This window comes from Aquarana catesbeiana, linkage group LG01 (genome assembly GCF_042186555.1).
Source record: "Aquarana catesbeiana isolate 2022-GZ linkage group LG01, ASM4218655v1, whole genome shotgun sequence".
NCBI lineage: Eukaryota > Metazoa > Chordata > Amphibia > Anura > Ranidae > Aquarana > Aquarana catesbeiana.
Window position 1 is genome coordinate 575,103,857 of NC_133324.1, and position 14,264 is coordinate 575,118,120.

At 42.8% G+C, this 14,264-nt stretch overlaps 1 protein-coding gene across 1 annotated transcript in view; it reads right to left on the minus strand.

Moving 5' to 3' along the window:
• Nucleotides 1-13,957, minus strand: part of PRAG1 (PEAK1 related, kinase-activating pseudokinase 1) — a 57,163-nt gene extending 43,206 nt beyond the window's left edge. Inside the window, exon 1 of the mRNA XM_073597736.1 lies at nt 13,787-13,957. The gene's annotated coding sequence lies outside the window, so the exon portion shown is untranslated. The remainder of the gene's footprint in view (nt 1-13,786) is intronic.
• Nucleotides 13,958-14,264: the final 307 nt, after the last annotated feature.

A 14,264-nucleotide genomic window follows, 5' to 3' on the forward strand; every position in this document is an offset into this window, starting at 1 on the left:
GGAGGAGATCTGCAAGGAGGAATGGCAAAGGATCCCTAAATCCAGGTGTGAAAAACTTGTTGCATCTTTCCCAAAAAGGCTCGTGGCTGTATTAGATCAAAAGGGTGCTTCTACTAAATACTGAGCAAAGGGTCTGAATACTTAGGACCATGTGATATTTGAGTTTTTCTTTTTTAAGAAATCTGCAAAAATGTCAACAATTCTGTGTTTATCTGTCAATATGGGGCTTTGCGTGTACATTAATGAGGAAAATATAACAAAGAGTGAAAAATTTAAGGGGGTCTGAATACTTTCCATCCCCACTGTACATAAACACGATCAGCCATAACATTATGACCGCCCCACCTAAATCGGATGACAAGTCCGTGTCCACCCTGCATATGCAGAACGGACATGGACACAGCCCACTCTACTCTATGGGCCCTCCAATTCGGCCCACCCAGATGGAAGAGGATGGATCTCCTTCTGTTTATGTTAGCAGATCGCACAAGTCCGTTTACATTTGCCGCTCCATAGAGGTGAACAGAGGGTCTGATTGGGTCGGACTGATCGTGTGAAATGGGCCTAAGGCTGCTTTCACTCTTATGTGCTGCAGTTTACCCAGAATAGACCCATTTGACAATCTTTCAGGCAGGTCAAAGATTGCTCTCCAAAAATTAAAGGCTTTGAAAGATCCTGACTAGGGCCAAATCAACTAATCGATAACTAAAGATTTCGTTTTTTTTTTTTTTTTTTTTTAAACATGTCATACTTGCCTCCTCTGTGCAGTTGGTTATGCACAGAGTGCTCTGTGCTCCTGGCTCCTCCTCTTCTCGAGTGCCCCGCCGGAGAAGCACTCTCCCTCGGGGCATCCGTGTGGGCGTGCTCCCATGTCCTACTGCTGCGTCCATTGACACAGACAGCAGGACTTGGCTCCGCCCCCCAGCTCCTGCATCATTGGATTTGATTGACAGCAGCAGGAGCCAATGGCTGTGCTGCTATCAATCTATCCAATCAGGACCCGAGACACTGGCTGAAGCTGGTGTGCTCATCCCCGACACAAGAACAATCGGGCTCAGGAAAATAAAAGGGGGGCTTTTTTATTTCACCTCAATGCATTGAGGTGAAAAACCGTGGGGGTTTACAACCCCTTAATCGATTCTGAAAATAGTTGCCAACTATTTTCAGAATCGATTAATCGGTCAGCCGATTAGTTGACCTGCATACAGAACGCATTATTTGTTTACATATCAGGAAATACAGTGCAGCACACATACAGCTCAGTACACCATCCATACATGTCAGTAAGTGCCTGAGAACTTGTGAATGTGTGAGGAGCAATGCTTCATGGGACATGTAGTCCTTGTCAGGAAGTGAGTGGTTCTAAAGGCAGAAGTTTTTTACCTTACTATAGGGGCACTCTATACTATACTTTGTAGCTTGCTATTGGGGGACTGTGAAGACAGGAGAAGCCAGAAGCGTCGGTGGGGAACCCTAGAAAAGGAGAATCAGGGCTCCTCTGTGCAAAACCATTACACAGAGCAGTTAAGTATAACAAGTTTGTTGTTTAAAAAAAAAAAAAATTACATATACACACACACACACACACAATCTTTCACTATGTCACAGTATGAATGAACCCCTTATAGTAGCGATTATATCTGCTCTTTTTGTACTATAAAAAAAAAAAAAAAAAAAAGACTAATTTTAGTTTTTTTTAACCCAATTATGACAGGTGATACAAAAAAAAAAAAAAAAAAAAAAAAAAAAAAGCATGCTGCTGCTACTAAACGTCTTAGGCCTGGGTCACACCTATGCTTTTTTTGGTGCTTTTTGCAGAAACACTAGTTTCTGCAAAGTTCATTTAACATGATTTCCTATGGAACACATTCACATCTATGCTTTTTTCAGACACTGTATTTGGAAAGGGTCAAGGACTTTTTTCAACGCAAAACTGTGCTTTTTTTTTTGTTCAATACACTTCAATGAAGAAGCTGCAGAAAAGCATGCAGTGCGTTTTTGCAGAAATTAGCATTTTTTAATCTGCCCCCCTCCCAAAAAAAAAAAAAAAATATATAAGTGTAAAAAATACAAAACGCAAATTGCAGCAAATTCGCATGTGCAAAATGCACAGCAAAAATCAGTGTAGAAACTGATCAAAAGCAAACTGCATAGGTGTGAACCGAGCCTTATGCTGGTCATGCACGTATAGATTTTCGGACGAGAATGTTCATACAAAAAATCTTTGTACATTCGCAGAATGAAAGAATGTAGTATGAAAATTTTACTTGCTTTTAACATTCAGTTTTAAAATGAATGTAATTTCTGAAGGAAAACCACATGCATTGTATGAAAATTCCTTTGACCAAGAAGTTTTCTATTCTGCTCCTTCGAATTTTCCCATCACTGTGGTGGAAAACGAATGTTGATTTGACCCCACTAACGATTAGAAAAATCGAACGAAATTTCTTAAAATGTATTTTTTTTTTTCTTGAAGGAAGACGTTGTTTCTTTATGGGCAGCATATATTACAGTTCTGTCTGAAAAATCGGCAAAACAGTCTTTAATTTTTTATTCTTTACATAAAAAATTTGATCTGAGTCTATTGATATTTACCAGATTCAACCTCTAATAGTATATACAGTATATCTCTTCTGTATGTTATTCTCAGAGTGGATTAGAGATTTTGCTCCCTAACCATATAGTTGGTTATTTATGTTTACCACTGCATATTGACATTTAATAAATTGCCATTTTTTTTTAAACTTTGCGTATTAACGAAAAATTATACACTTTTTTTTTTTTTTTTAAGGTTAATATCCGATTAATCGAAACAATAATCGGCCAACTAAATCAATTATGAAAAATAATCGTTAGTTGAAGCCCTAATCCTGACTTCTTTGTTGACCTTCTTTTCAATCACTGCTGTCAAGTTGCTCCATCATGACTTGACAAAGGCTTAAATACGGTGTATCTTTATTGAAAGATCCAAGTTTTTTTTCCTTTTTCTACAGACCCATTTTTAAAGATATGTACTGGAAAATCGAATTGTGAGCAAAAGAAGTTAACACTACTTGATTTCTACATGTCCTACAGATTTGCACAGTCATCATATAACATCTTGCTCAGTTCAAAAAACTACACAGTAAAGTAAGGATCTATATTATTTTCAGTCATGTGACTAATTTGTAAATCTCATTTGACTCATTGGCTGAAAATAACTGTCAATTCTGTGAAAATTAGGATCCCTATCCTGCTGTGAATTGAGCCTAGTGCGTCATATTATCCAATGTAACCTTGGCTAAGAGAATTTGATTTACTAGCAGGATGAATATGCAAACAGATCACTCATAATTTAGGGCAACCTGTAAACATAGGCAGTTTATTTCAGAAAGTGGCTCGCTGTGAAAACAAGCCTGGAATTCCTGTGAACCTCTATGTGCAGAGCCTGATCGGCTCACATTCCTGCATCCCTTCATGCACAGATACCGCTGTCTTTGTTCTAAACTGCTGGGGAGATTCCCATTCTGGTAGGATCTTACATTCCACACCAAAAATAGGTCAAGGCACAATTTTGAAGCCAAGCATAAGCAGGCTGGCTGGTAATTAACATGTGCGTTGATTTGAATTAGTCTAAACTGAACCTAGGGCTTGTTCACACACCATAGTCCATGTATTAGCATATGTATTACATGGCTTTTTAAAGTTGCGTGACTTGCATGCTATAATGATCAGCTGAAGAACGTCACAAAATGTAGCATGCCCTATTTTGTTTTCTGTGCCAACCAATGCAACACAATAGGAAATAAGACTATGGGGAAATTTACTAAAACTGGTGCAGCTCTGCATAGAAACCAATCAGCTTCCAGGTTTTATTGGCAAAGCTTCATTGAACAAACTGATGATTTACAGTAGGTTTTTCATCTCTCATGATAGATACCCATGGGCAATTGTTACCCCACACTGGTTAACTGGCTTTGATACAACTTAGCACAACTGTAACAGAATAAAAGAGATTTTGGATTAAGTACAGAAGAGTTCGGCTACATTCATGGGGCCGTATGGGTGGAGATAGTCTGCAGCGCTCAGAGGCGGCTAAAACGTGACCTCTGGACATAGCAACACTCTATGCTAGGGCTGTATACAAACTAGGCGATTAGCTGCAGCCAGTTTGCATATGGTCAAAACTCCACAGAAACACCGACCTTTGACGCACAATGGCCGTGTCTAGGGTCGGTCAGAGGCTCTATTTGCATGAAACTGTGCTAAGTTTGTACAGGGTACAAACCTGACCTATGCTGCTCTTCATGCACAGTGTAACCCCCCCCCCCCCATCACTTTTTTTGGCATCTGTGTTTTATTGGGGATTCCCCTCTACTTCCTGTCCCATAGACAAAACAGGAAGTTAGAGGAAATTCCTCCAAAGTGAGGAACTAGTGTCCCTAGTGGAAGATCTCTCTTCCATTCGTGTTCTGGTGACAATCCAAAATTTGGGATTTTCTCTCGTTTTCACTCTAAAAAGGACAAATAAAGATGGTGAATCTCCCTCATGGGGGCTCAGACATCAATAAAAACCGACAAGTGTTCTAACCAAAACTTAAGAAAAGTATGGGAAAAAAAAAGTTTTCAAGAATCATATTAACCTAGGTGGATGCAGCATCAGTTTGATGCTGCATCTGTCCCCCACTGGCTCCAAGACTGAGAACCGAGCGATCAAAGACTGCTAATTGTTTGATTCTCAGAGCTCTGTGAGCAAAAAGCTGGTGACTGTCAGTCATCACTGTCTGCTCCCCCCTACTCATTGGAGTGTTGGACTGTGGAGGGAAAGGGAGCGGCTGGCTCAGGCTCTCAGTGGCTCACTGAGAGGCTGAGCCAGGTGCTGGTCCAGGGTTGTGGGTGGATCCCGACCATACTGTCGCAATCCTTCCAGAACCTGGACTGGCTCTGTGACGTCGGTTGAGTGTCTGCTGAACATGGGTCACAGGAGTGCAGAACAAACTGTGATCCACAGGAGAAGTGCAGCCAAACAAGCTTTGGCTGTATGTCACCTTCAAAACAAAACAAACAAAAAAAAAAGTTTTGCCTACAGTTATGCTGAGCACCACTGATCTCTATACAATCAGGTGTACATGTTTACTGGTTACTCATTCTGGATCTAATAGAGATCAATACATTCTTACGCACCGAAAACCCAGCACTCAAGATTTTACAAGTTTTTTGCCACAGAGGAAAATTTATGCATGCTCTATCAACCAATCACCTATTTCAAGGGTATGCAGCCTCAGCACTCCAGCTGTTTTGGAATGACTAGTCCCACAAGGCACTGCAAGACTGACCTCCTCAATGGGACACAAATAGTAAAAATGCCCATACAGATATAAAACTTCTCACATAGAACTCACTGATTCTTAGGCCCCTTTCACACGGGCTCTCCGATTAGGTCCACCTGTCAGTTTTTCCAGGCAGACCTGATCGGACCCTCCAGTCTCTGCTATGGTGCGGCATATGTCCACTGACACCCGCCGCCATTCGATCGTGTCCGTCAAAAACAGGCAGATGGTGGTCCTATTCCCAATCTGTCTGGCGGATCGAATGGAAACAGACAGGTGGGCCATATCCATCCAACTGCCTCATAGAAGTAGTGGGACTGTGTCTGCTCTGCATAGCAGAGGGGACAGGGACCTGTCATCCACCTGCTCAGAGGAGAAATGTCCCCGCCAGGTAAGGGGATTCTGCTTAGCGGAGGCACCCACGTGAAAGGAGTTTTAGGGCCAGTTCACACCATAGAAACGCAGTCGGGATGCATTCCAGGTGCCTTAGTGCGTGCACGTTTTTTATGCGTTCAGTGCATCCCCCCCCCCCCTATTTTTTCCTAACCTTAAATAAGGACATATGTGTTCCAGTGCATTTTTGGTGCATTCCAGTGTGCTTTTGATGCATTTTACAACTTTCCAGTACAGTCCAGTGCAGGAATAAAAATAGGATTTTTAAAACAGCTTACCTGTAAAATCCTTTTCTTTAGCCCGGGTTCACACCTATACGAATTAGATGCGGTTACACCGCATCTAATTCGCAGGACATTTAAAATACATTCATATGAATGCATCTGGTTCACATATGTGCGTTGCATTCGCACTGCGCATTGCACAAAAAACGTGTGCATTTTTTGGGCATTGCGGTGCAAACTACAAGCCTATTATCTCCTATGGGAACGCATCTGATTCGCAGATGCATTGCGTTCTGAACAAGGAATTTCTACTTCTCCTCACTACATCTCCCCCTCTCCCCCCCCCCCTCCCTCCCCCTCTCCGTGCTCTCTGATACTGAGCAAAAACGCAATTAATTCTTTGAACAGGAGATTTTTATCTCCCCAGTGAAACCTGAGCTTCAATTCGCACCGCACAAGTGTGAAACAGGGCTTAAAGTACATCATGGGACACAGAGCCATAGTAATTACAATGTGGGTTATAGGCCACCTTCAGATGATGGACACTGGCACATCCTAAGACAAAAAGTCCACTCCCTATATAACCCCTCGCACTACTGGGAGTACCTCAGTTTTGTAGCAAAGGAATTCATGTGTATACCAAAGAAGGGAGGGACCTCTGTGTCCCGTGATATACTTCAAAGAAAGGGATTTTACAGGTAAGCTGTTATAAAAATCCTATTTTCTCATCGTACATTACGGGACACAGAGCCATAGTAGTTACTATATGAGATGTCCCATAGCAATGCCAATTGAAGAGATATTCTCATGACCTTTTACATCTACTTGATAGAATCTGGTAAATGTATGGACTGAAAACCAAGTTGCGGCCTTGCAGATCTGAGCCATGGAGGCTTGGTGATGCACTGCCCAGGAAGTACTAACAGCCCTGGTGGAGTGCGCTTTAATATGAAAAGGTGGAATTTTCCTTTTTAAACCATAAGCTTGAACAATCACTTGACTAATCCATTTAGGAATGGTAGATTTCGACGCTGCCTGTCCTCTTTTAGGACCTTCTGGCAACACAAACAAAACATCTGTTTTACGAATCTGAGCGGTCACCTTCAAATAGACCTTGACTGCTCTCACCACCTCAAGAGAATATAGTGACCTTTCCTCCGCATAACGAGGTTCTGGAAAAAATGAAGGTAGAATGATATCCTGGTTTAAATGAAAACCTGACACTACCTTCATTAGGAAATTAGGATGAGGCCGTAATACAACCTTATCCTTATGAATAATCAAATATGGCTCTTTACAAGAAAGAGCAGCCAACTCTGATACTCTTCTTGCAGAAGATATGCCAACCAAGAAAATGTATTTCCTTGTCAAGAGGACCAAGGGAATATCTTGTATTGGCTCAAAAGGTTGTTTCTGCAACGCCGACAGGACTAAATTTAAGTCCCAAGGGTTCGGGGGTGACCTAACCGGAGGATTAATCCACGTTACCCCCTGAATAAAGCTACGAACCAGAGAGTGTGAAGCAAGTGGTCGTTGAAAAAACACAGATAAAAGGCCAACAACACTGGCGAAAAAAAACTGAGTTACTCCCAGCAGTGGGAGAGGTTATATAGGGAAATGGACTTTTTATCTTAGGGCATGCCAGTGTCCATCACCTGAAGGAGGCCTATAACCCACATAGTAACTACTATGGCTCTGTGTCCCGTGATGTACGATAAGAAATGCAGCATGTTCTACTTTTTTTCTGGAACTGGAATGCACTGGAACTCCAAGCACTGGTGTGATCTATGCCATTGAAAACCATATAACCTACTTCCCCATGTGTTTTTGATGCAGAAAAAAAAAACAAAAAAACAAAAAAACAAAAAAAAAAAACGCACTGGACTGCATGTGGTGTGAACTGGCCCTTAAAGTATATCTAGAGCCAAAACAATTCTATTTTCTAAAAACCCCCCTTCAGTTTTTTTCTGGGCTTCTGCTGGAAAGTTTCACGCTATGACTTTCACTCTTGACTTAATGACCACCATCTTCAGGTCAAATAGAGAGTTATGGGAAATCCAAACTTAGGCTGTTGTCACCAGATCAGGAATAGAAAGCAAGTCTTCCAACGGGGACACCTGTTCAGGTGACAGCTGTCTAGGGATCATCATACACCTTACAATCTGACTATAATTTTTGTGCAATCAACTTTAAATTGCCCAAAACTTTGTAATATGAGGACCCCTTAGGGTCAATTTAGATCTATGGGCACGCTAGGGCTGCCACCTCATCCCTTTAAAACAGAACACATATTAATTACAGGTTCTGAGGCTAATTTAATGCAAATAAGCCACTAAGTGAGTTTAATTACCACCGTAATCAGCCACAGAACCTGTGTAATATGTATTTGGTTTTAAAGGGATGAGGTGGCAACCATAGGTGCGTTTTGTTTTTAGTAGTGTTAGGCAGGTGCATTTTCCTACTTCAGTGCATTTCCTTTGTGCCTTTTTATGTGTTTGATGCATGCCAACCCAAGTTTTCAACTCATTTGTTACTTTGGAGTGGATAGGGTTTACAGCCATTAAAAGATAGGTTCACCTTTGGTAACATGTTGCACCCGTATTTAGGGTGTACACGTTACCAAAGAACACCTGCCTGCGCCCCTCCAATCCTATGCTGTGACAGCAGGCGGGGGATCTTCTCCCTGCACCTGCTGTCACAATTTAAAAAAAAAGTGTGTGGTCGTGCAGGGCTCCACCCACATGCCCATGTCATTCATTCACAGTGATCTGTGAATGAGAACTACAACTATAGTCGGCCACCGTGGCAGATGGATTGTAGTTCTCAATGAACTGCGAGGGCACTGGTGAGCACTCTTGTAGTTCATTGATCTTCCTGCCCGAACGGCAGGTACAGGCAAACTTCTGTACTGAGAGTCCTGACATTGCACCCATGATTTGCTGATTGTGGGTACTGGCTCCTTAGAAAAAAAAAAAATAAATAAATGCACTTTTTTTTTACTTTAAAAATATGTGCATTTAGCACCTCCGCGCTGAAACTGCATGGTACTTTTGCACAAGCACCCGAAAATGTGCTGTGTTCTCAGATGTGTGAGGGTGCCATTAAAAATGAAAGGCACGTCTGCTAAAGAGCAGCAGGAAGGCATGCGATTTACATGAATTCCTGCACATGTGTGAACCTAGCCTTATGGGAAAGTCGGACATATGTGCCTTAGCGCATTACAATACATTTTTTCCCATACGCAGCAGTGTAGTTTGAGCCCTAATGTGCAGGATCCTGAAAAGCACACAGAACATAAAATAGTGCACACCATCTGCAGCTTGCCCCAGCCTGTGCTATTAGCACACACCAATTTGCTGATTGCGTTGTCTATCCCCCCCAGCCTTTGTTATGTAGCAGGTGAAATGATCAGCCTATGGACATAGGGGGGGGGAATCCCCTGCAGCTCTGGAATGTTTATGGCATCAATAAAATTGTAAAAAACGTTGACTCTGTCACCAGATTGTATTCACAAATCAAAGATGAACCTTTAAATCAAAATAAAAACAGCTTTAATGTAAAATGATACAGAAAAAAGTATCAGTGTACTGGATAAATTCCGTACAGCACAGGCTGGATCGCAAAGTTTACACACTGATAAAAGACCAACCCAAGTTCAGAGGTCCAAGATAAAACTCCAACCTCGCCTACTCCCAACGTTAGACAGGCAGAATGGAGCTGAATCGCAGCAATCCCAAATCGCATAGCAATTGCAACACAAAACGCCGTGTTTGAGCACCATTATCCTTCAATTGCACCCGAAACGCAAGGCAATTCTGCAGCCATTCTCAAGTGGCAAAACTGCGCCTTCACAAATCATGTGACACGTCACGCCCAAAAAGCAGCAGGATCTTCTTTTTAAGTGACACGCAGAATCTCATTAAAATTGTGAATTAAAAATTGCTCTAATTCCCGCTATGCGATGATGTAAATGGGGCCTCAATCTATGGCCAGTAAGGATGAGCTCAGGCGGGTTCGCAAACTGCACGTGCAGAGCCCGCCAGGAACTTGGCACTGCGCTGCGCTAATCACAAGCAGTGAGATCGGAGACAGCTGCAGAGATTGGAAATGTCTCACTGCCTGTGATTAGTGCTGTACAGTACCGACTTCCTGGCGGGCTCTGCACGTGCTGTATGCGAACACAACTGAGCTCATCCTTACTGGCCACACACAGCCTGAATCTTGGACGATTTCTGCTGAATCGGATGAAATTTGAGCTGTGGGTGACACTGTTGCCACCACCTGGCTCAAAAAACAAAAAAGTTGAAGGAGCTGGGGGGAACATTGTCCAATCAGATGCAGTCACTGGTTAGGGTATTCAGGGGGCATCCAGTCACTTGTTGGGATTTTCAGGGGGCATTCAATTAGATGCAGTCACTGTTGGGGGTATTCAGGGGGCATCCAATCAGATGCAGATAATGTTGGGGTATTCAGGGGGCATCCAATCAGATGCAGATAATGTTGGGGTATTCAGGGGCATCCAATCAGATGCAGATAATGTTGGGGTATTCAGGGGCATCCAATCAGATGCAGTCACTTGTTGGGGTATTTAGGGGCATCCAGTCACTTGTTGGGGTATTCAGGGGGCATCCAGTGGGCATTCAATCAGATGCAGTCACTGTTGGGGCTATTCAGGGGGCATTCAGTCACTGTTGGGGGTATTCAGGGGGCATCAAGTCAGATGCAGTCACTGTGGGGCTATTCAGGGGGTATCCAATCAGATGCAGTCACTTGTTGGGGTATTTAGGGGCATCCAGTCACTTGTTGGGGTATTCAGGGGGCATCCAGTGGGCATTCAATCAGATGCAGTCACTGTTGGGGCTATTCAGGGGGCATTCAGTCACTGTTGGGGGTATTCAGGGGGCATCAAGTCAGATGCAGTCACTGTGGGGCTATTCAGGGGGTATCCAATCAGATGCAGTCACTGTTCAGGAATTCAAACAGCATCCAATCAGAAGCAGTCACTTTTGGGATATATAGACAGCTGCAGGTGTTGCCTGTCAGAATATAACAGGGAAGATTCCTCCATTCAAACAGTTGAGTGTGGCTGGGGGCATGCATTGATCTCTACATAGCTTTAGAAAGATAATTCAGATGAATCTTCCTTCTTATGTCATACACACGTGCAACAATAAATGATCAATCACACATCTGATTACTTTAAACAAATCTTTTGATTCAACAAAATTCAGTTTTGTTGAATCCACCTGTTAGCCCCCTTTCACACTGATGCCCTACCCGGGTGTAGCGCAGTATACCTGTTGGTTCGGTGTGGGTTCGTTGCACTTTCCCATAGAGTTCTATGATGTCCTGAGTTTTGGTATACTTTCTGCATCGAAGACGTATTGTGGGCTTTTAGAACGTGCACCAAAACTGAGAGACATAATAGAGGTCAATGAGAAGAGCACCAAACCTACGGGTACACTGTGGGCAAACAGCATTGCAGCAGTGTGAAAAGGGGTCTTATTCATATGTTCAGATTTAAACACAGAACAAAATCTATAAAGCTGGAATTTTTTGTCATTTGCCATTGGGTAAACAATTCTTTACCCATTCATTGATTTATGCAATACGCTTGCCTATTAATTTGAGACATTTTTTTGGCTCATCATTTCCATATTAGCTGCCCCTATCACATGAGTACTTTGTAAATGACTGTTTCAGCAGTAAAGACGGTTATACCGCGTACACACGACCGGTTTTGCCATTGGAATAAACTCTGAAGGTTTCTCCGATGGAACTCCGACAGAATTCCGCTCAAGTGGTCTTGCATACACACGGTCAAACCAAAGTCCGACCATCAAGAACACGGTGACGTACAACACGTAGGACAGGACTAGATAAAGGAAGTTCAATAGCCAGTAGCCAATAGCTTCCGTCTTGTACTTGATTCAGAGCATGCGTTGTTTTGGTCCGTTGGAACAGCATACAGACGAGCGGTTTTCCTGATAGGAATTGGTTCCATCGGAAATATTTAGAACATGTTCCATTTCTAGGTCTGTCAGAATTTTCGAAAAAGAAAAGTCCGATGAGGCATACACACGATCGGAATATACGATGAAAAGCTCCCGTCTGACTTTTTCTGTCGGACATTCCGCTCGTGTGTACACGGCATAACAGTCAATGAAAAGATTGTACTCAAATCTGATGGAACCTCTTTAACATCTATTTCTAGCCATTATTACAAATAGGCCGATGGCCCATTCCACCACTAGCGATCAGTTGGCGAGTTGTTAAAATAACCATTCGCAGGATTGTAAAGAATCCGCCCATTTGTCCCTATGGAACCACTCCCTCCATCAAATTTCTCTCCCATCGCCAACAATTGACCATCAGGAGCACTCTGGGGACAGTTCAATATCTCACCAAGTCTGCTCACAGAGGGAGCGATTCCATAGGGACAGACAGGTCACCTGTTTGCCATCTTGCTGCTGGCGATTTTGAAAAATTGCTAACAGCAGATTCATCGATATTATTATTATTATTATTCAGGATTTATATAGCGCCAACAGTTTACGCATCACTTTACAATATAAAAGGGAGACAATACAGTTATAATACAATAAATTACAAGAGGATTAAGAGGGCCCTGCTCAGAAGAGCTTACAATCTAATAGCTATGATCTGACATCAACCTTTCTGTCGTAATGGCTGGGCATAGATGGCAGACAGGTGCCACCAGATCTATACTCAGGCAAATATATTATATATATATATATATATATATATATATATATATATTCTCCATTCAACTCAATGGACCTCTTGGTCTTTTTCTCTCATCACTCTTTTAGGTTTAAACGCATCCTGTCTGACACACGCCTATCGCCTATCTGTGATAATGGCTGGGTACTGATAGTAGACAGATGCCACCAAATCTACTTGGAACAAACATAGATCTATACACAAACAAACAAAAATATAATATAATATAATATATATATACACATACATACATACACACACGCTATGTATAAATATTATTATTAATAATATTATTTATAAATAAATATATCTGACTCAATGGACCACTTGGCTTTCTTTCTTCCTTTATGCCACCCATCTGAGATCAGCCCATCTGTAACATTAGCTAGACCTAGACAGGCACTACCAGATTTGGCGATCCTGCCACTGGTGATTTGTCTCTAGCGGCAAAGTCGCTTATCAGAAATCAGTCATAAACCTGTAAAGTCTATATCAAGCCAAAACTTGCGATTTGGATACCAGTAAGAAAGTGTAAAACCCCTGCCAGGCTTTTACTGGCACTGGGAACATTCTGCCCCTGAATATATCCTGGTGGCCAGTGCCTCTGATCTATGAAGTGATGGCAAATCTAACAGGTTAGAGTTGTCACTGAAACAGGAAGTCATAACAATTCTTCTCCTGTGGACACCTTTACCAATGACATGCTTCTTTACTCTGCAGCTTTCTGTTCTGTCTCTGAGACATGAAGCAAGGAGGGATCTAGCCAAGGGGACATGAATGGCAAAAAAATAAAGCTATAAAGAACGTAAAACCTATTTGGCTTTCCCTATGAAAACCACATAAGAAAACCCTGGTAGTGTGAGTGCTAAGCCCCAGTAATAATAATGTTGTGTCCTCATCCCTCCAGGACTCCCACAACAAAGTCCTCCATCACAATAGAGGTGACTGGGGATGAGATCAAGTGAGAACTTTCCTCCATTCCCTTCCCTGCCAACCTGTCCCCATCCATGAAGGGCTCAGGAGAAAGTGATGAGGGGAGTGCCCAGACATGTCCCCACACCCTACACAACATTGTATGGGGTCCGTGTCCCGACATGTGTACAAAGGTGTTATTACCTGTGTGCCTTGTTGTAGGTAGGTCTTCTATGTAATAATCCAGGAGAGGAGAGGAGAGGAGGGTGACCACCACTCACACACTGACCCCAGCTACTCCTAGTGTCCGCACTACTTAAGAGTAATGAGAGAACAGCGCTACACTGCCTGACAGCACTACTCTGTGTGTGTGTGTGAGAGCTATTACTCCACTCAGGAGGGACGGGCTAAGGGCGGAGCCGCCGGGGGGACGGCCAACCAGCGCTGTGTTCTACTAACTAAACAGAATAGAGGGCGGGTGGTGAAGCTGGTGGGAGGAGCTAAGCGCTACAGTGTGGCTCTACTGAAACGAGGAAGGGGGCGGGGATGGAGCCGACGGGAGGAGCGGGTTAAGCACTATTGTATTATTCTGAAGTGAGGGGGCGGGACTAAACACGAGGCTTGTTTCCTGTGAGTTCTCACATTCCTTACCTATAGGCTGTCCTGTGATTCAGTGTACCTC